At 37.5% G+C, this 15537-nt stretch overlaps 1 protein-coding gene across 3 annotated transcripts in view; it reads left to right on the top strand.

Moving 5' to 3' along the window:
• Positions 1–4615, top strand: part of KITLG (KIT ligand) — a 56914-nt gene extending 52299 nt beyond the window's left edge. For 2 of the 3 annotated variants that reach the window (XM_050324938.1, XM_050324936.1), the window contains exon 10: positions 637–4615. The gene's annotated coding sequence lies outside the window, so the exon portion shown is untranslated. The remainder of the gene's footprint in view (positions 1–636) is intronic. The other variant, XM_050324937.1, reaches the window with a different exon arrangement.
• The last annotated feature ends 10922 nt before the right edge of the window (positions 4616–15537 follow it).

Here is a 15537-nt window from a genome sequence, read left to right as displayed (position 1 = left end):
CAGGGGGCTTCTTACCACAGGAACTGTGCTGTACTTAACCCATGGCATCTATGAAAGAGTCTGGAAGATTCAGGCAGCGCTGAATGGTTCATTTTATATCATGAGTGGAAAGAGCAATGTAAGAGTAAAGAGGTGATCCAGGTTTTGCAGCTCGTCCTATAGTGGTCACTGTTAGGTGTTTGATGTGATCAGGTTAGCTACAACTTGAGTGAGTTTCAGTCTCCTTAACTACTTTTCTCCTCAGTGAGAAGGGAATTCACTGCACTGAACAAGTCATTCAATTTTTCCAAACATATAAACTCAGCTTGGTATTGACTTGTCCAAGATGACTTCAAAGGGAAGTTTGCTGCCGGAGATTGCCAATACCAAAATGCACAAACAACCTGTAAAACCATGGGGGTTGTTTCATCACCTTAGATGAGCTTTTGCAGGCAAGTGTGTTCTTGACCAGGAAAGTACATCTTACAACATTTTTTTTCTGAGTAAAGAAATGTCTATACAATGTCATTAAATTTATCTGCTTCCAAAATGATAAAGAAAAAGCATCTCTGTTTTATGTCTGTGAAAAGCTCTACTTTTTAGTTATATGAAGAGGAAGACTAATCAGCAAAATCAGTTTCCGTTTTTCTCTTCAAGCAGGTAACAGTTCCATGTTCGCTTCATAAATGAAGCAGCTTTAAGCACATTCGTATTCCTTCTGGAGTGACAGACTGAGTCTGCATCTGTTGTTGCTGCCCATGACTCCGTAGACATGATATAGAAATGAGGACAATTTGTGTTTGTTACTGTGAAACCAACAGTGAATTGAACAAATACAAGAAGAGTGTGCACTTAGCAGGACTGTCTCTTACGTGAATATCTACCTTGTGTGACATTTGAGGATTTCTAATTGCATTAGTACTTTCATCTGACTCTGGCAAACAAAGTATGTCCTGAACAAAGAGCATCATTCAAATGCCTCCAACTGTGTGTAATCATTGCAAGTCATAAATACCTTTCCATCCTTAATTTAAATTTTGTGTCTTCTACCTTACGTTGATGTCTTCAGATGGAGGTCTCTGAACTGACAGAAAACGCAGAAATGGATACAGATAACATACTCTTCAATGTTGTATATAAAACTCGAAAGTAAAGTTATGCCATGAACTAGAGTTCTAGACTTTTACTTATAAGGAACTGTGTTTATGCCTGGCAAAGGCCGTGTCTGCAGCAACATGTGGTCTCTGTCGGGTGCCAGGTGGCTGGTTGCCCACCCCAGAAAGCCTCAAGAATTTATCAGCGTTGGTGGTCCAGCAAATACTGGATGAAGACGAAGAAAACAGGAGGTGAATGTACCTCACAGAGCTTCGAAGCATTCAGAGTAACTGCTGGATATGTGAACACTGGTGAAATTTCCAGCCATGCTAAGGGAAAGTAAAGAGTCTGAATTGCATTCAAACATCAGAATAAAGACAAACCTGTGAAATGTGTTTTAAATTCTGATGATGTATGCCATTGATACTTTGTCTTTAAATGTCTAGTGTAGGAAATCTGAAAGATACTGAGAGTGTATTTAGCTTTTACTTACATCAGCTATAATTAATGTTTGCATTGTGTTTTAAGTGATAAGTAAGCTTTAATATCCTGGCATTCTCCACTCTTGAAGGTTAATTCTTTTGAAACAAAAGAGAAAGGCTTTGTTTCCCACTTGTCTTCTGCATCTGTTGCTGTTATAGCATCAATGGAATATGTACAGGACTGATGTACAGACATGTATTTTCAAGTAAAAAGCCTAAAAATACCATAGTAAAAGTTTCAAGTGTAGTTGTGCATCTTTTCATCTTGGCTCTTTTCAGATAATGGCTATGATTATTTATCGGTATTAGGGGGTTTACTCCCGAAAGGTAAAGGGTAAAGGCTCTCTTCAGATGTCAAACTGTCATCTGTCATCAAATTGACCAGATCAGCAAGAGTTTTAGTTTAAGACACTTAAGAACTTAAAAAGAAAAAAAAATCCCTTTTAATGTTTTGCATAAAGTTGGAGTTCTCTTTAAAATGTATAGTTACTAAATTTTTTAAGAGTTCTTGTGTAATTTTTTTCTTCTGCTGAATTTTCTGAGAACCATGCATAAAAAGAATATGTCATACATATAATATATACGGATGTGTGCATATATGTATGTATGTTGTGTGTGTATTATTGGTAAAACTGTCTTATGTACTTACTAAAAAGAAAAAACCTCAGAACCTTACCATGTTTGATGACAGAGCTGATGTGTGTATGTAGCCACTCTGCGTGGAATTTTTACTCTACTGAGATCACTGTTAAAACTTCTCATGAATTCACTGATGCAAGGATTTGATCATGTGGAATTTTTATTTATAGTCAGGCCCTTTTTTGCACTTCCTGGATAGCAAAGGGTCCTCGAGTCCTACTCAGCTGGTATAAATTAGCATAATTACATTAAGTGTAACAGAACTTTGCATCATCTGAGGAACTTCTCTTAGACAAGATCAAAAGAAGCTTAGTGTGAGAAGCTTCATGTTTATTCAGAAAGATGCTCCTATAGAACTCATCCAATTAATAATCAAGATTGCTCATCACATCTAAAAAGCAAGTGCATTCCTCAACCAACAGAATTCCCTGTCTGCGGTTAAGTCCCCTTTGACATTGTGTAGTTCCTTACTCACAAGGCCCTCAGACTTTGAGTTTCAAACCTATTTAAGAATTACCCTAAAAAAAAAAGTCAATATGACCTATTTGATGGAAATTTGCATCTTATTGGTAATGCAGAGAATAACTGTGTTTTGTTTTTGACTGAATGGAAAAGTATCCAACAGCATTGTACAAAAACCTTAAATGCTTCATACAATATGATATTAAGGCAAGTTTATGCATTTGAAGTTTTAAAAAACAACCTTAGATTTAGTCAAACAATAATCTCGTGTTTATTAATGTTCTTGTTCCTAAATTAATTCCTTCCAGAAAATCAAATACACAATAATGTTGCACACTGGTGTGCTCCAAATTATACTTCAATATTCAAAATGTGCGATATTTTAGGCTTCTTAGTCTACTATTCAGTACTACAGAAAATCTCAGCTATGAATTGAAACGTGCATTAAACACAGATTGCGACAAAATATTCACCTTCCAGGAGCAACACCTTAAAGTAGTAGCTAAATCACTTTCAAATAATGTTAGATGCTTTAATCTTTCTGTGGAACAAGGGAAATGTAAGGCTATATGAGAATAGAAAGAAAATTCATGGACAAACTTCCCACCTTCACATCACAAACTTTGTTCTTTGAATATGCAGCAAAAGTCGTATGACACATGGAGTAGCAGAACTGTTGTTCGACCTCGTGGTTTTCCTGTTCTCAGCAACCCCTTTTGAGAAATCTGAACATCACATCATCTGTTCTTAGTTCTCTTGCAAAGCAGAAGGATGCTTCTAGACATTCTATAGATACAGTAGATAGCATGGCACTGGAAATGGGATTGTGAATTTATTGGAAACTTTTTGTGGCCACTGAGGAGATCTTTGGACATAGTCAAATTTTGAAGGACAACTGACTTGTGAGACATCTTTGAAATAAATGGAAATAGAATAAGTTACTGTTCAGTGGGAGTCGGGGTGGCAGAAGTAGACCTTTAGTTGCCTCTGTATTCCACTGTAAGCTATTTAACTTCTGGAGAGTGATCAGTTTTTCAGTCTTCTGTTTGGGTAGACAGAGCCTATGCATTAACACAGTTGGAAAATTAACACCCTTCCTCTTGAAACTGGGGGGAAATTGGTATTGTATTTTTTTTATACAAAAGTCAGCCAAATTTGGCTTTTGTATATCTGTGATTTGGTGAGAAACTTAACGTTTTTAGGTTTCCTTTGAAATAGTTCACTTTTGCATGCAATTATTAAGGGCCTTGTGAGGAAAAAAAACACCAGATAGTGGTATGCTGAGTAACTCTGTTTAGACTTGTGTTTACTTGAATGAATTAATGGTACTTATTTCATCACAAGGTCATTTTATAAGCTTGCTTATAAAATGTGCTTGACTATAAATGTGCTTAACTATGGAGTATGTGTACAACCAGCACATTTTTTTAGATTCTCATCTTCACCAGCTCTGTTTTCTCTGTTGCTCTCTCTTTGTAATGTGCTGAAACTGTTCAGTACATACAATACAACTATTAAATTGAAAATCTAGCTGTATATGTAAAATACTGATCTTTTGAGTTAGATTTACATTTAAAGTTATCCAACATTCTTCAGTTTGGGAATCTGATTCAACTGCCTTAAATGCAGATCTACAGTAATGGTGGGATGTTGCTATTATGTTATCAAATTGATGGAACACGGAAACTTCAGACTCTTAAGTGACAGAGACACAGACATTTGCTGGTTGCATCATGGGTAAATTCATTTATTTAAATGTAAATGTCAGCACAGTTTTGCATAGTTACATTCTGACTGAAGGTAATCAACAAAGTTTATAAAATGTGATGTGTGTACATATGTGTCCTCTTGAAGATAGATGTTTTCCCACATCCTTTTTTATACCAGTTTAAATTTGGAATTTACATTATATACATATACTTTATTGTTCTAAATAAAGATATTATGCACTGCCAAATAATTACTATATTGCTTTGTGTCAGTCCCATTTAAGACCTTTCTTTAAAGTCCTGTACCACCTAGAAGAATTCTCTGACAGAACATGTTCTACTAGATACAGACTCCTTCATAATGCATTTCATGAATGTTGTTGGTGCACTTCTTGCCCAGTAAGTAGCATTTACCAGGCTTTTTCAGTAGAAACCACAGCTTATCCTGTGAGAATGGCATCCTTTTTTTCAGATTTCAGCAGTTTATTATGGCTTTTCTGTAAGAAGTCCAGGGCAGGATGAGTTTGGGAGGAAAAAACTAAGCTGCTCAGGGAGCTTTGGCACTTCTCAATTCCTGACGGACAATGAAAGGATTCTGGCCTAAGAGGAAGAGATAAACCTGCTGAGACTTTCAGCCTTCCTTGGAGAGCCTTAAAGAGCCTTGGAAGAAAGAGAGGTAAAAAAGAAAGAGTAGTAGTCAGATACAGAGGGAAATAAGTGAGGTACAGAAAGGACTGGTGAGGAAGAGTAGAGAGTAGGATTAGTGGACTGGGACACAGGGTAACAGGATTTGCGGGTGACAGAATTTAGGGTATGGACAAGAATGAGAGCTGTAGCTGTTGGTCTGTACACAGCCAGAAATGCAGAGTAGATGGACTTGAGGGAGGCCATGGAGCAGTGGAGTAGCACTGATGATGTAGCAGAAGTCGTGCCCTGAGGAGCAGCACTGGTGGGCCAGCAGTGTGATGGGCGCTCGAGTTCACATAGGGCTACATGAGTACACGTAGCTGCAGAGATAGAAATGAGCATACTTCATGTGGAAGCTGCAAACTTCATGCAACAAGAATGAGGTATATTTGACCTGGAATTTCAAGATGGGAAAAGTAACAGCTAGGTACCTGGAAATGAGATGTAAGAGCTCCTAGCTAACAAAACTGAAGTCAGAAGCTGGTAAATGATAATCTGCTTCAATGTCTAGATTGACTGTGGTGTGGAGATTGTTGGTGAGGGGTGACCCTCAGAGGAGGGAACAGTAGTGTTTAATATCAGTGTCACAAACAGTGGGAACAAGTGTTCTCTCAGCAAGTTTGCGGACAACACCAATCTGAGTGGTGCCAAATACATCCTGGGCTGCATAAAAAGGGACTGTGGCCAGCAGGTTGAGGGAGGTGACTCTGCTCTGCTCTGTTGAGACCCCACCTGAAATACTGTATCCAGCTCTGGGGTCCTCAGCATAGGAGAGATATAGACTTGTTGGAAAGGGTCCAGAGGAGGGACACAAAAATGGTTAGAGGGATGAAATATGTTCCTATAAAGAAAGGCTGAGGGAGTTGAGGCTGTTTAACTTGGAGAACTCTGGGGAGACCTTATTACAGCCTTCTAGTACTTACAGTTGGCTTATAAGAAAGATGGGGACAGACTTCTAGTAGGGTGTGTTGCAAAAGGACAATGGTTAATGGTTTTGAACTGAAAGAGGGCAGATTCAGACTAGATATAAGGAAGGTGAGGAAGGTGAAACACTGGAACAAGTTGTCCAGAGTGGTGTTAGATGCCTTGGAAACATTCAAGGTCAGGTTGGATGTAGCTGTGAGCAACCTGATCTAGTTGAAGTTGTCCCTCCTCATTGCAGGGAGGATGACCTTGATGGTATTTAAAGGCCTTCTCCAACCCAAACTAATCTATGACTCTATGACTATGAATTGTAACATATGTAGATGGAGTAAAGGGCAAGAGGGAAAATCTGGAAAGACGTGTAATCTTCAGCCAAAAGAGACACCATAATAATAATAATAATAATAATAATAATAATAATATTTTGATGCCTTACATAATGCTGATTAACTACATACCACCACTATCACTTAATTTGAACCCTGCAGACTTAAATGTGTTAAAGGATTGAGAGAAATATTTACCTTCAGTTTTCCAATTTTAGTTTCTCCAAAACAATGAATATAAACATCTCGTTTAGCGGATAAAAACAAAGGCTATCTTTGTCTGAGGCATGGACAGCATTACTAATGGCGTTTTCCTACTTGTGTCATGCAGAAAAACAACCCATATTATAATAAACAACGTTTTCTTGATGGCAATAGATTTTAACAGCTTAACGCTTTCGCTAAATGACTGTACTTTGGATGAGCTGGATACATGCCCACTCTGCATACATTCTATGTTACACTCTAGTGTAATTTCATTCCATGTTAACAAATGTGTATTACTAAACATATTTTTTGCCCAAAGTTTCTGAATGGTCATAAATAAGATGTTTTTAGTCTTAACAAAATGGGCTCTTTCAGTATTTCACACTATATTAACAGCTTATAGAATCACTTCCTTACTACTCTTCATGTAGCTGTTGATGATAAATTTTTTTCCAAAGTTCAAACATTTCTAAAATGGATTAAGTTTCCCAATATCTACAAAGAAGCATGTGCTAACACAATCAAGTCTTGTACTATTATTATATACTTAAATGGAATTACTATGTGCTGGTGTGTAATAGAAAATAAGGTTAAATTAAAGCAGGCTGCCAGAACTGCAGAGAGGGAGGGAATGGAAGTTTAACCTCTTTTTCCTCTGCCATTTCCCAAGGTAAGTTATTACAACATGCATAAGGAAAAATCCCAAATGTAATTATAGCTCATCTGACTTGTGGCCCCTTCTGCAAGATCCCACGATACGCAAGCAGGAACTAAAATACAGATGAGACTTTTTGCAGACAGATATAGCTTCTGGCCAGTCACAAAATGCAGGGACAATTTTCATTCTTTTTTGGCAAGATATTTTCTTGAGCTCATGAAATAATGTTCAACTGAGATCACAAAAGCTTCTTTGTTTGTCACCAGTTCTGCTCTGCAGGATAATAGCATGATAGTAAAATTGGCCCAATTAGAGTAAAGAAGCTGCAGAGCAGAATGTATAGCTTTTGTCAGTTTAAGTGACTACCACAAGTGACAAAATGTCATCTTCGAAATTTCACCTTGTCATCTCCTACATTGTGAATGATGATTATTAGGACCCCCCAGGTTATTTAATCTGTCATGTTCTTAAAGTTAAATATTTTAGACCTTCCTTTTTCTCAGCAGTGCTGTCATCATTAACAAAACACAGAACAGCCTTCACCTTTAGAAATGACAAAATGAGGATGTGTCTCAAAACCAATTAATAGCATCAGTGAAGGCAGAGACATAGCATCTAAATCTTTTGAATCTCATCTCCAAGAGTAAAGCAATGATTTCTTTGTGGCAATTATTCCTCCTTTGCCAAAAGTTGTGAAGAAAGTAACCCACTGACACGGTGGTACCACTCAGCAGTTTGTTGTTAAGTCTTGTTTCATATTGTTCCAGAGGAATCCGATTGCCTCAGTCCATAAGCACTGTGTTTCCCTGATTTTATTTTAAATGCTCTAACTTTTGAAAAAAAGAGTTGTTTGAATCAAGGATGCTGTTACATGCTACAGTTGGGTGCTCACTGCATTTCAAATAGAATCACTGATATACAGCAAAGTTTTAAACAGGCATACTAATGTACATCTAATGTAGTATGGGATGGTGGGTGCTGGTGGGGGTGGAGCAGGAGACAGTAGTTGGATTTAGCAAATTTTACAGGTAACTGCTATGAACTTCAATCATATACCCTGAAGCAATAGCTGCACATTACAGAAACTCTTCACAAATCCAACCCTTGGCAAGAGTGAGCCTCAAGATTGCCAAGTCCCATATGCTGATCAAAAGGCTTGCTGGGCATCCCACGCTGCACTGTATTCCTCAACCACTGGCAGCTCAGCACCATTGCCCTTCCTGCTCAGTGGCTGCAAGTGCCAGAACCACACGCACCTACCATGTCCCTGGGGGTTCCTGAGATGAATCCATTTATATTTCCATATAGGCCACCAACGTTATTTCACTGAGAGCTAAAAATCTGTCTCCAGGTTTCATGACTCAAACAGGTCTTCCGCATTTCAACCTGGACCAAAACTGGAAACTCAGCAAAGCCCCAGGTTTTTTCCCTTGCATACACACACCTTTGTGTCCTGTCATTATCCAGTCCCTCCTTCATCCCCCACCCAGACTCCCTGTGCTCTCCTCTTGAGTCATACTCTGCAATTAAGGCCTCATGTATTCCACTTGCACTTAGCAGCCCTACCATTAACAGTTTTATGTAGTCAGTAAACATTTGAGTTAGCGTTTAGGAAGAAAACACTTCAAATTGTTTAGCAAAAGATTAGACTTCTGGGGTCAGCTATAACTGGAATACTACTAGTCTCACTGTAAACTGCACTGCACAGCAGTATGCATGCTGGCTGCAAGCATAGAAATTTCCACAGAGTTTTTCCTCAGAAGAACAAACAAAGTTTATGCAGCATAAATATGTTAACCCTATTTTCCCCTAAAACTATTTGCCCATCGAATTTAAGATAGCAAGAGCTGGTCAGATTAATCAGATGTGTCTTTGTGTGGTCCTCTCTCACAGGGTTCCTGTCAATAAAACTTCCTGAATTGACTGAAGTCTAACCTTCAGACTGATTAGAGCTTGAGCTCATTTTGCTGTATGAGCTTCATCTTGCTGCATCACTACCTTCTGTGACCCTTGCCTATCCAACCATGAGTTGACTCAAGCCCCACGCTTTTTCTGCCTCTAATTCTGTGTTGCTGTATTGACCAAGGCTGGGGAGCAATATGTGTTTCCAGACTCAAGACATGCAACACACCCATCCAAGCACCTCCTTTACCTTCTTATAGTAATCTGGGCCAGGCTTGCATGTTCTGATGGGTCAGACCCCAAGGCATATGTCTTTGGATGCAAACTGTGTCCACTGCCTCTTCATCCCACAACAGCAGTGCTGCTCCAGTGCTGTATCGTTTTCCTTGTGTGCACTGATGGGGGTGACAGGATCCCCAATACTAAAAATAAAAGCAGCAAAATGAAAGCACCATTTCTAAAGAAAATGTAAGCAATAATGTAGGAAGTCAGTATGACTGCATGCAGTCCAAGATTCTTGTCAAATGCCCTGATGGTTTTGTAAATATCATGTCTACTATCATGCCAGTAGCTTAAAAATAAACTGGAAATCTTGACTTTTTTACATTTTTAGGGTTAGAAAAATGTAATAGCTCTTAGAAACGGTACATCAGCAAAAAAGATAAATAGCCTTCACAAAAATGCTAGTGTTTTAAATTCTAGTAAGTCTGCCTAACTGTATTGACAGTAAGCAACCCAAAGCCAAGAAAACAACACACAATAAACAAGTTCATGTACAGCAGCTCTGCACTCAAGACATCACATTTTAGAGTTTTGTAGGTAATTTATTTTTTAGAAAAAAATTATTTTCAAGCTCTGGAATTCCATGACTTCTTTGGAGGGCAGAATAAGCATTAAAAAAAAAAAAAAAAGGAGATCATAGCAAATTATTAATTCAGATTAACCAGCTAATTATATGAAACCCTTGCGCATAAACCATGGAATTTCACACGGGGATTCCTGAATTTAATCTGACAATTTTTAATGGACATTTTACGTTGCAAATAACCGTTTAATCTGAATTGAAAGAGATATGAAAGCAAAGTTACTATGCGGAAAACTATTAACTTTCATTATGTAAAAAAATAATTTCCACTTCAAACTTTTCTCTGTGGTTCTATAAAGTGATAACAATGCTCTGGTAAGGGCAAAGTTCAACTGCAGGACACAGAGGGAAGCATCATATGATTTTGGCAATTACATAAAGCATCTGAAATATCAGAACATGCCATCTACTTGATAAGATGTTACTTTTCAAGGAAATGTAAAAATCTGTTTCAGGAGTAAGAAGCAAAACAAGAAAATACAAGTGGGTTTTTCTTTGAAAAGTGTAGGATATCCTTTCTGTTCACAACCATTTTTATGACCTTAAATACTTCCCTGTTCTATCAGTAAGGTAAGCAACTTGCTTTCAAAGCCACCAAAAACATTTTTTAACTGAACTCCATTCATGAGATTTTTCATGAATTTTTTCCAGTCTCATTACAAGATTCCTTCTGTTTCAACATGTTTTGGATATTAGCACTTCTGGAAATCAACCAAATCTACAGCTCTAGTGAAACCTTATCTGCAGAGAAGTCTCTAGAGGTAGTGTGTGTTACAGTTTCCCACCATTTATCACAGCTCCTCTGCCTGAGGTTAATGCTTTCAGAGCAAAGCTGGCAGAACAGCTCAGGTAAGACTTCCTCACCTGTTTCAGTACCAAATCAACCGGGCAAACCTGAAACACTTTAAAAACTGCTGTTATTTAATAAATGAAGGTGAAGTAGGTGATACAGCACTACGAGGGTTGAGGACGTCTCTCATCACACATTCTGCCAGTTCTGGAGGAAGAGGCAAAGATGACTGCTAGGGGACACCTGAAAATGTGAAAAAAATCACATCACAGCCAGTGGCAATCATCTGTCTGCAGTCTGCTTAGCACATAAACATGCTGACAGAGTGGGCTGCCAAATGACCCATCCAGACAACAAACTGAGCATAGCAACAGAAAAGCTGATGCTTGGTCATACTATAAGATCTTCAGAAACATCAAAGGACAAGCTCCAGTTTTGCAGTTATTCTCTAGAAACTAGACTTACAACAGTCAAGAAGATTAAACCGTCCCTTCTTGCCTGGTTTCCCATTATATGAGGCACACTTTACTCATTCCAGATAGTTTCCTAATGACAGCCAGGACCTCAGAGCACCAGTGGGGCAAAAATAACCAAATCCACTGGCTGTTGCAGCTGGAAAAAACTATGGAAGGGAAATGATTTTTAAGAGCTTTTGCTAAAACATGACATTTTAAAAAAACTTGTGTGTCATCTGGTTTGTTTGCTGCAAGCACTTATATGCAGCATTTACTTTCTGCTGTAACCTTGAGGACAAAGGCTCAATTTTTGCCCTAGAAAATAACACCAGTTACATTTTATCTATCTATTGGGAATATTTACTTTACCATGTACAAAATTGATTAATGTCTACAAAAATTTTCCATTTAGAATTCAGCCAGGCATAGTATATACATTGCTTATTCCAAGGAGTATTGTACTTTTTTTCTTTTTTTTTTTCTTCTTCACAATCTTTTGCTCTTAAGCTTAATTCACTTCTTGTTGTTTCTCTCTTCAACTGTTTTTTGACCTTTTATATATTTTTTTTTGACCTAACTCTAGGAATAAAAAACTAGAACATTTCATCAAATGTAAGCATTAAAAAATATCAAAGCATTTTTATTTAAAAATCTTAACTAATTTTTTGAAGGACATAGTATTTACTCTTATGTGAATATAACTCAGGTTTGGCATGATAAGGTGGGTTAGATAAACCTCATTATATTAGTAGGTAGCACAGCAAAGATACAAAATATTAATAAGCCTCAGAGTAATAAAAGGCATATTTCAGGTTTTGAGACATTACCTGTTTTCTTTCCCCTACTTATAACTATCTGTAAGCTCTCCTCTCCCATGTACCTAGAAATATGAAATTAAATGTTTTATCAAAAGTTCCTACTATGTTGTAAAGCTTTAAAATTGATCAGTTTCTTATTTGGTATTTTTGGAAAATACCAAATAATCCATCTAAAAAAATAATCCATCCTCTTTCCAGTACAGAGTCAGTGTTATCTTTGTCACTTCTGAAGTAAGTGGTTTTTACCTGCTGGTACTAAAGAGTCCATAATGGAGAACAGACTATTACCTTTCTTTCTTCAGAAGCTTTCTATATATTTTTTCTAAACATTGGGTCTTTTCAGCCTTTTCCAGATTAAACAAACCTGCTGACTTCAGACCTTCTTCACAGGCCATGCTTCCAGCAAACTCTACTTGCTACTGTCCTCTCCAGTTTATTAAAATATATCCAAAAGGTGTTGTCTATAAATTAGAGGTACATTCTTGAGGTGGTTGCTATTTGAAATAAGATGAAAATGTTTATTACTTCTCCAAACTTGATCAGTACATGCCAAAACACTTGAACAAAATCCTACAAAGACTTTATTTTTCTCTGTTGCAACATAGATATGAGCTAGTTTCTGCTACTTATGTATTTTATGTGTCAGAGTGCTTTCTGTGAACTATGTCACCTTTTGAAGAACACAGCACTAGATGTTCCAGTTTATTTTTATTATTTAATGTCTCATTATCCAGAATAATGGAACTTTTTTTCTTAAAACTAGCTGTGGTCCAGAAAAAAAACAAGTTGGGAACTTTGCAAATGAAAAAATACAAACTAAATCAAAAGTCAACAAGTGAGATCAGCCATATAGTGTCATAATCAACAAAATTATGCTGTATTATACTAAGAGGCTTTCTATTTTGAGTGTTTATGATAAGACTAGACAGAGTGATTTCAGATTTGTTTTTCAGCTAGGAAGTCACTATGAGCCTGAGCAGCCGTACTGCAGCTTCTCCAAAAGCTGAATACTTGATTCTGTTGATAGAAGTTTTCTGTTAAGAACCCATCATACATATTAAACAGAAACGTTAAGAAGTTTTCCACAGACATTCTGAAAAATGGTAATTGTACATCACTTTAAAACATAAGCATTTTTCACATAGTACAGCATTTCCCTAAAGAATGAAATTCCAGCTCTGTCTCTGAAGGAAGATAAAAGTTTGCCTACATGAAAAGTATTCCAGAATAGCTATTTCTGATTAAATGCAGGAGTGGGCCTTCTAAAACTGAGCTAATACCATTTACTTCCAAATAAGTAAACTTAATCTGAAAAGAGATTAAGTTTATTTGGTACAAACAGTCTAATTTTCAGTCAAGATGTCCAACATCATATACAAATTAGTTGCATAATGGGAATAAAGAGGAAAAGAGGTTTTTTGCTTTAATCTAAACTGTGCTTTGATAGAAATTAATTTTACCTCTAAGTCCTCATTCCAACCACATTTCTGTTGCAATATAAATGCCAGCAATGGAAAAGTGTCAAAACCCTTTAGATCAATGGGTTGTACAAAGCAGGAAAAAATACATTATCTGGGAAGTAATTATTCACCCAAGTTTTTAATAGATTTGATTATTACGAGAATTTTTCAACATATTAGTATATATTATTTCACTGCCTTCAATAAGTGCACATTATTTAAGTTATATAGTAATTATATCTCTAAATATGTGTTCAATTTAGCAAAAATGCTATGAATTTTTGGGCCTCAGTCATAAAAGCCATCCAAGTCATCAAGTTTTATATTTTTGGGCAAATAAAACAATAAACAGCTCTCTGAGTCATACTAGAATGAAATCAGTAGGTGCTGATGTTTCAGCAGCAAACTGCAGTGAAACCCCTATATTTTTGACATGGAGTTTACGCTCAGTATCTCTCTTGGTTAGATGAAGGGTCACTCACTCCGGAATGATAGCATCAGTCTAGCATTCTTTGGAGCTCTAACTCATCCACAGTATGTTAGAACTGCCTGTAAAACCCTGACTTGTATTACCAGTGGACATGCATATGATAAGGTTTGCTATTCAGAGAAAATCTCTGTATCTCTGCAGCCAATTCTGTGTTACAAGCCACAAGCACGAAAGAACCTCCTTTTGAGCAGAATTTAAATCACACTGAAGTATCATTATGTATTTGAATTGTCTTTTTTTTTTTCTGGGAAGCCTTAAGTTCAAGGGAGGGATGTAATATTTCAGAATGATTTGCATTTGCTTATTCACCACGAGGCACCTGAAGCTGATTCAAGACATGGGTTGGAGCAATGCGGCAACACAAGGCTTGGCAGATGGACTGGTGACCTCTCTAGCTGTATGAAGATCTTCACTGCCAGTCTCAAGGGTTAGACACCATGTTTTTCCATCAGAGATTACGGAAAAGTGCTACTCAGCCCAAACACTGAGCAGGTCTGCAATTTCTTATTTCCTATGACTTTTCCTCAAGAACCTTGATGTTGTCTTTTGGGGATTTTTTCCCCTTAGACCCACCCACTTTTGCCAGGAAAGATTGGGAAACAAGCACACCAAGTGATGAGATCTAGTTAAGCATAGACTACTTCAGGAGAGATCATCACCTTCACTGTGAAGACCTATCTGTGAAAGTCTCACATATGGGAATCCCCAGTGGTGATGTATTTGTTCTTGTGAGTGGTGGGGACATTATGGGGGGAATATTTCTTCCTACCACCACATTAAATCCAGCTTTCTCTGAATTAATTTGAAATTTGCTCTCTCCATTTCTTTTTCATCTCACCTAGTGAGATGCAGCTATCTACCTGCTAGCAGTGACATGAGAACAATACTTTATGTAAATAACTTGAAAGTGGAAGTTGTCATTAGTGCAGACAGTTCTGAAAGCAAGTGAAACAGCATTTGGCAGTAAGAACTATTAAAGAGACTGTTGCTTAGGACTATAGTCTAATTCAGAATTATTTTTCACCATTTTTCCAGGAATACAGCTCCCCAAATGGTAAGGCTTTCTCCTATTGCAGCAAAGATTATTTGTGAAGCTGTTCATCTCCTCTTGCCTGAGCAGGACAGACACTCGAGCACAGCAGAGCATATTTCATCTGAACATGCACAGCCCCATGAAGCATTCTTGTGCAGATGCCAGCTTCCAATGGCTGGACACAGCAGAGTGGTCTCAACTGCAGGCATGCAGAGGAAGAGCTAGCTGTTTAGTATAAAAGGTTTTAGGGGACGATGAAAGGACAAGTTCTCCCTTGTTGGCAGAAATACTGACAGTGCTTGGGGATGTGGATTGGTTTTCTTTCTATTTTTTTTTTCCCATATCACATTAGGAAAGCTGAAAGATTAGCAAGAAAGTAAGTAAATATCTGTTTTTCCATGCACATATAATCACACATAAAAAATCCCAGAGCCAGTAGTCAAGCCATAAAAGGTACATTTCAGTCCCCAAAGTGGGAGAATTGACTGGTATGTGCTCCTTTGTCCATGTTTAAACCACAGTATCCAACTAAAACCATAGATAGGAATGTAGGTTG

This window comes from Myiozetetes cayanensis, unplaced genomic scaffold (assembly GCF_022539395.1).
Source record: "Myiozetetes cayanensis isolate MyiCay16 unplaced genomic scaffold, myiCay2020 scf3, whole genome shotgun sequence".
In the NCBI taxonomy this organism is placed as follows: domain Eukaryota; kingdom Metazoa; phylum Chordata; class Aves; order Passeriformes; family Tyrannidae; genus Myiozetetes; species Myiozetetes cayanensis.
Note: the sequence above shows the minus strand (reverse complement) of the source record. Positions and strands in the feature narration are given on the sequence as shown.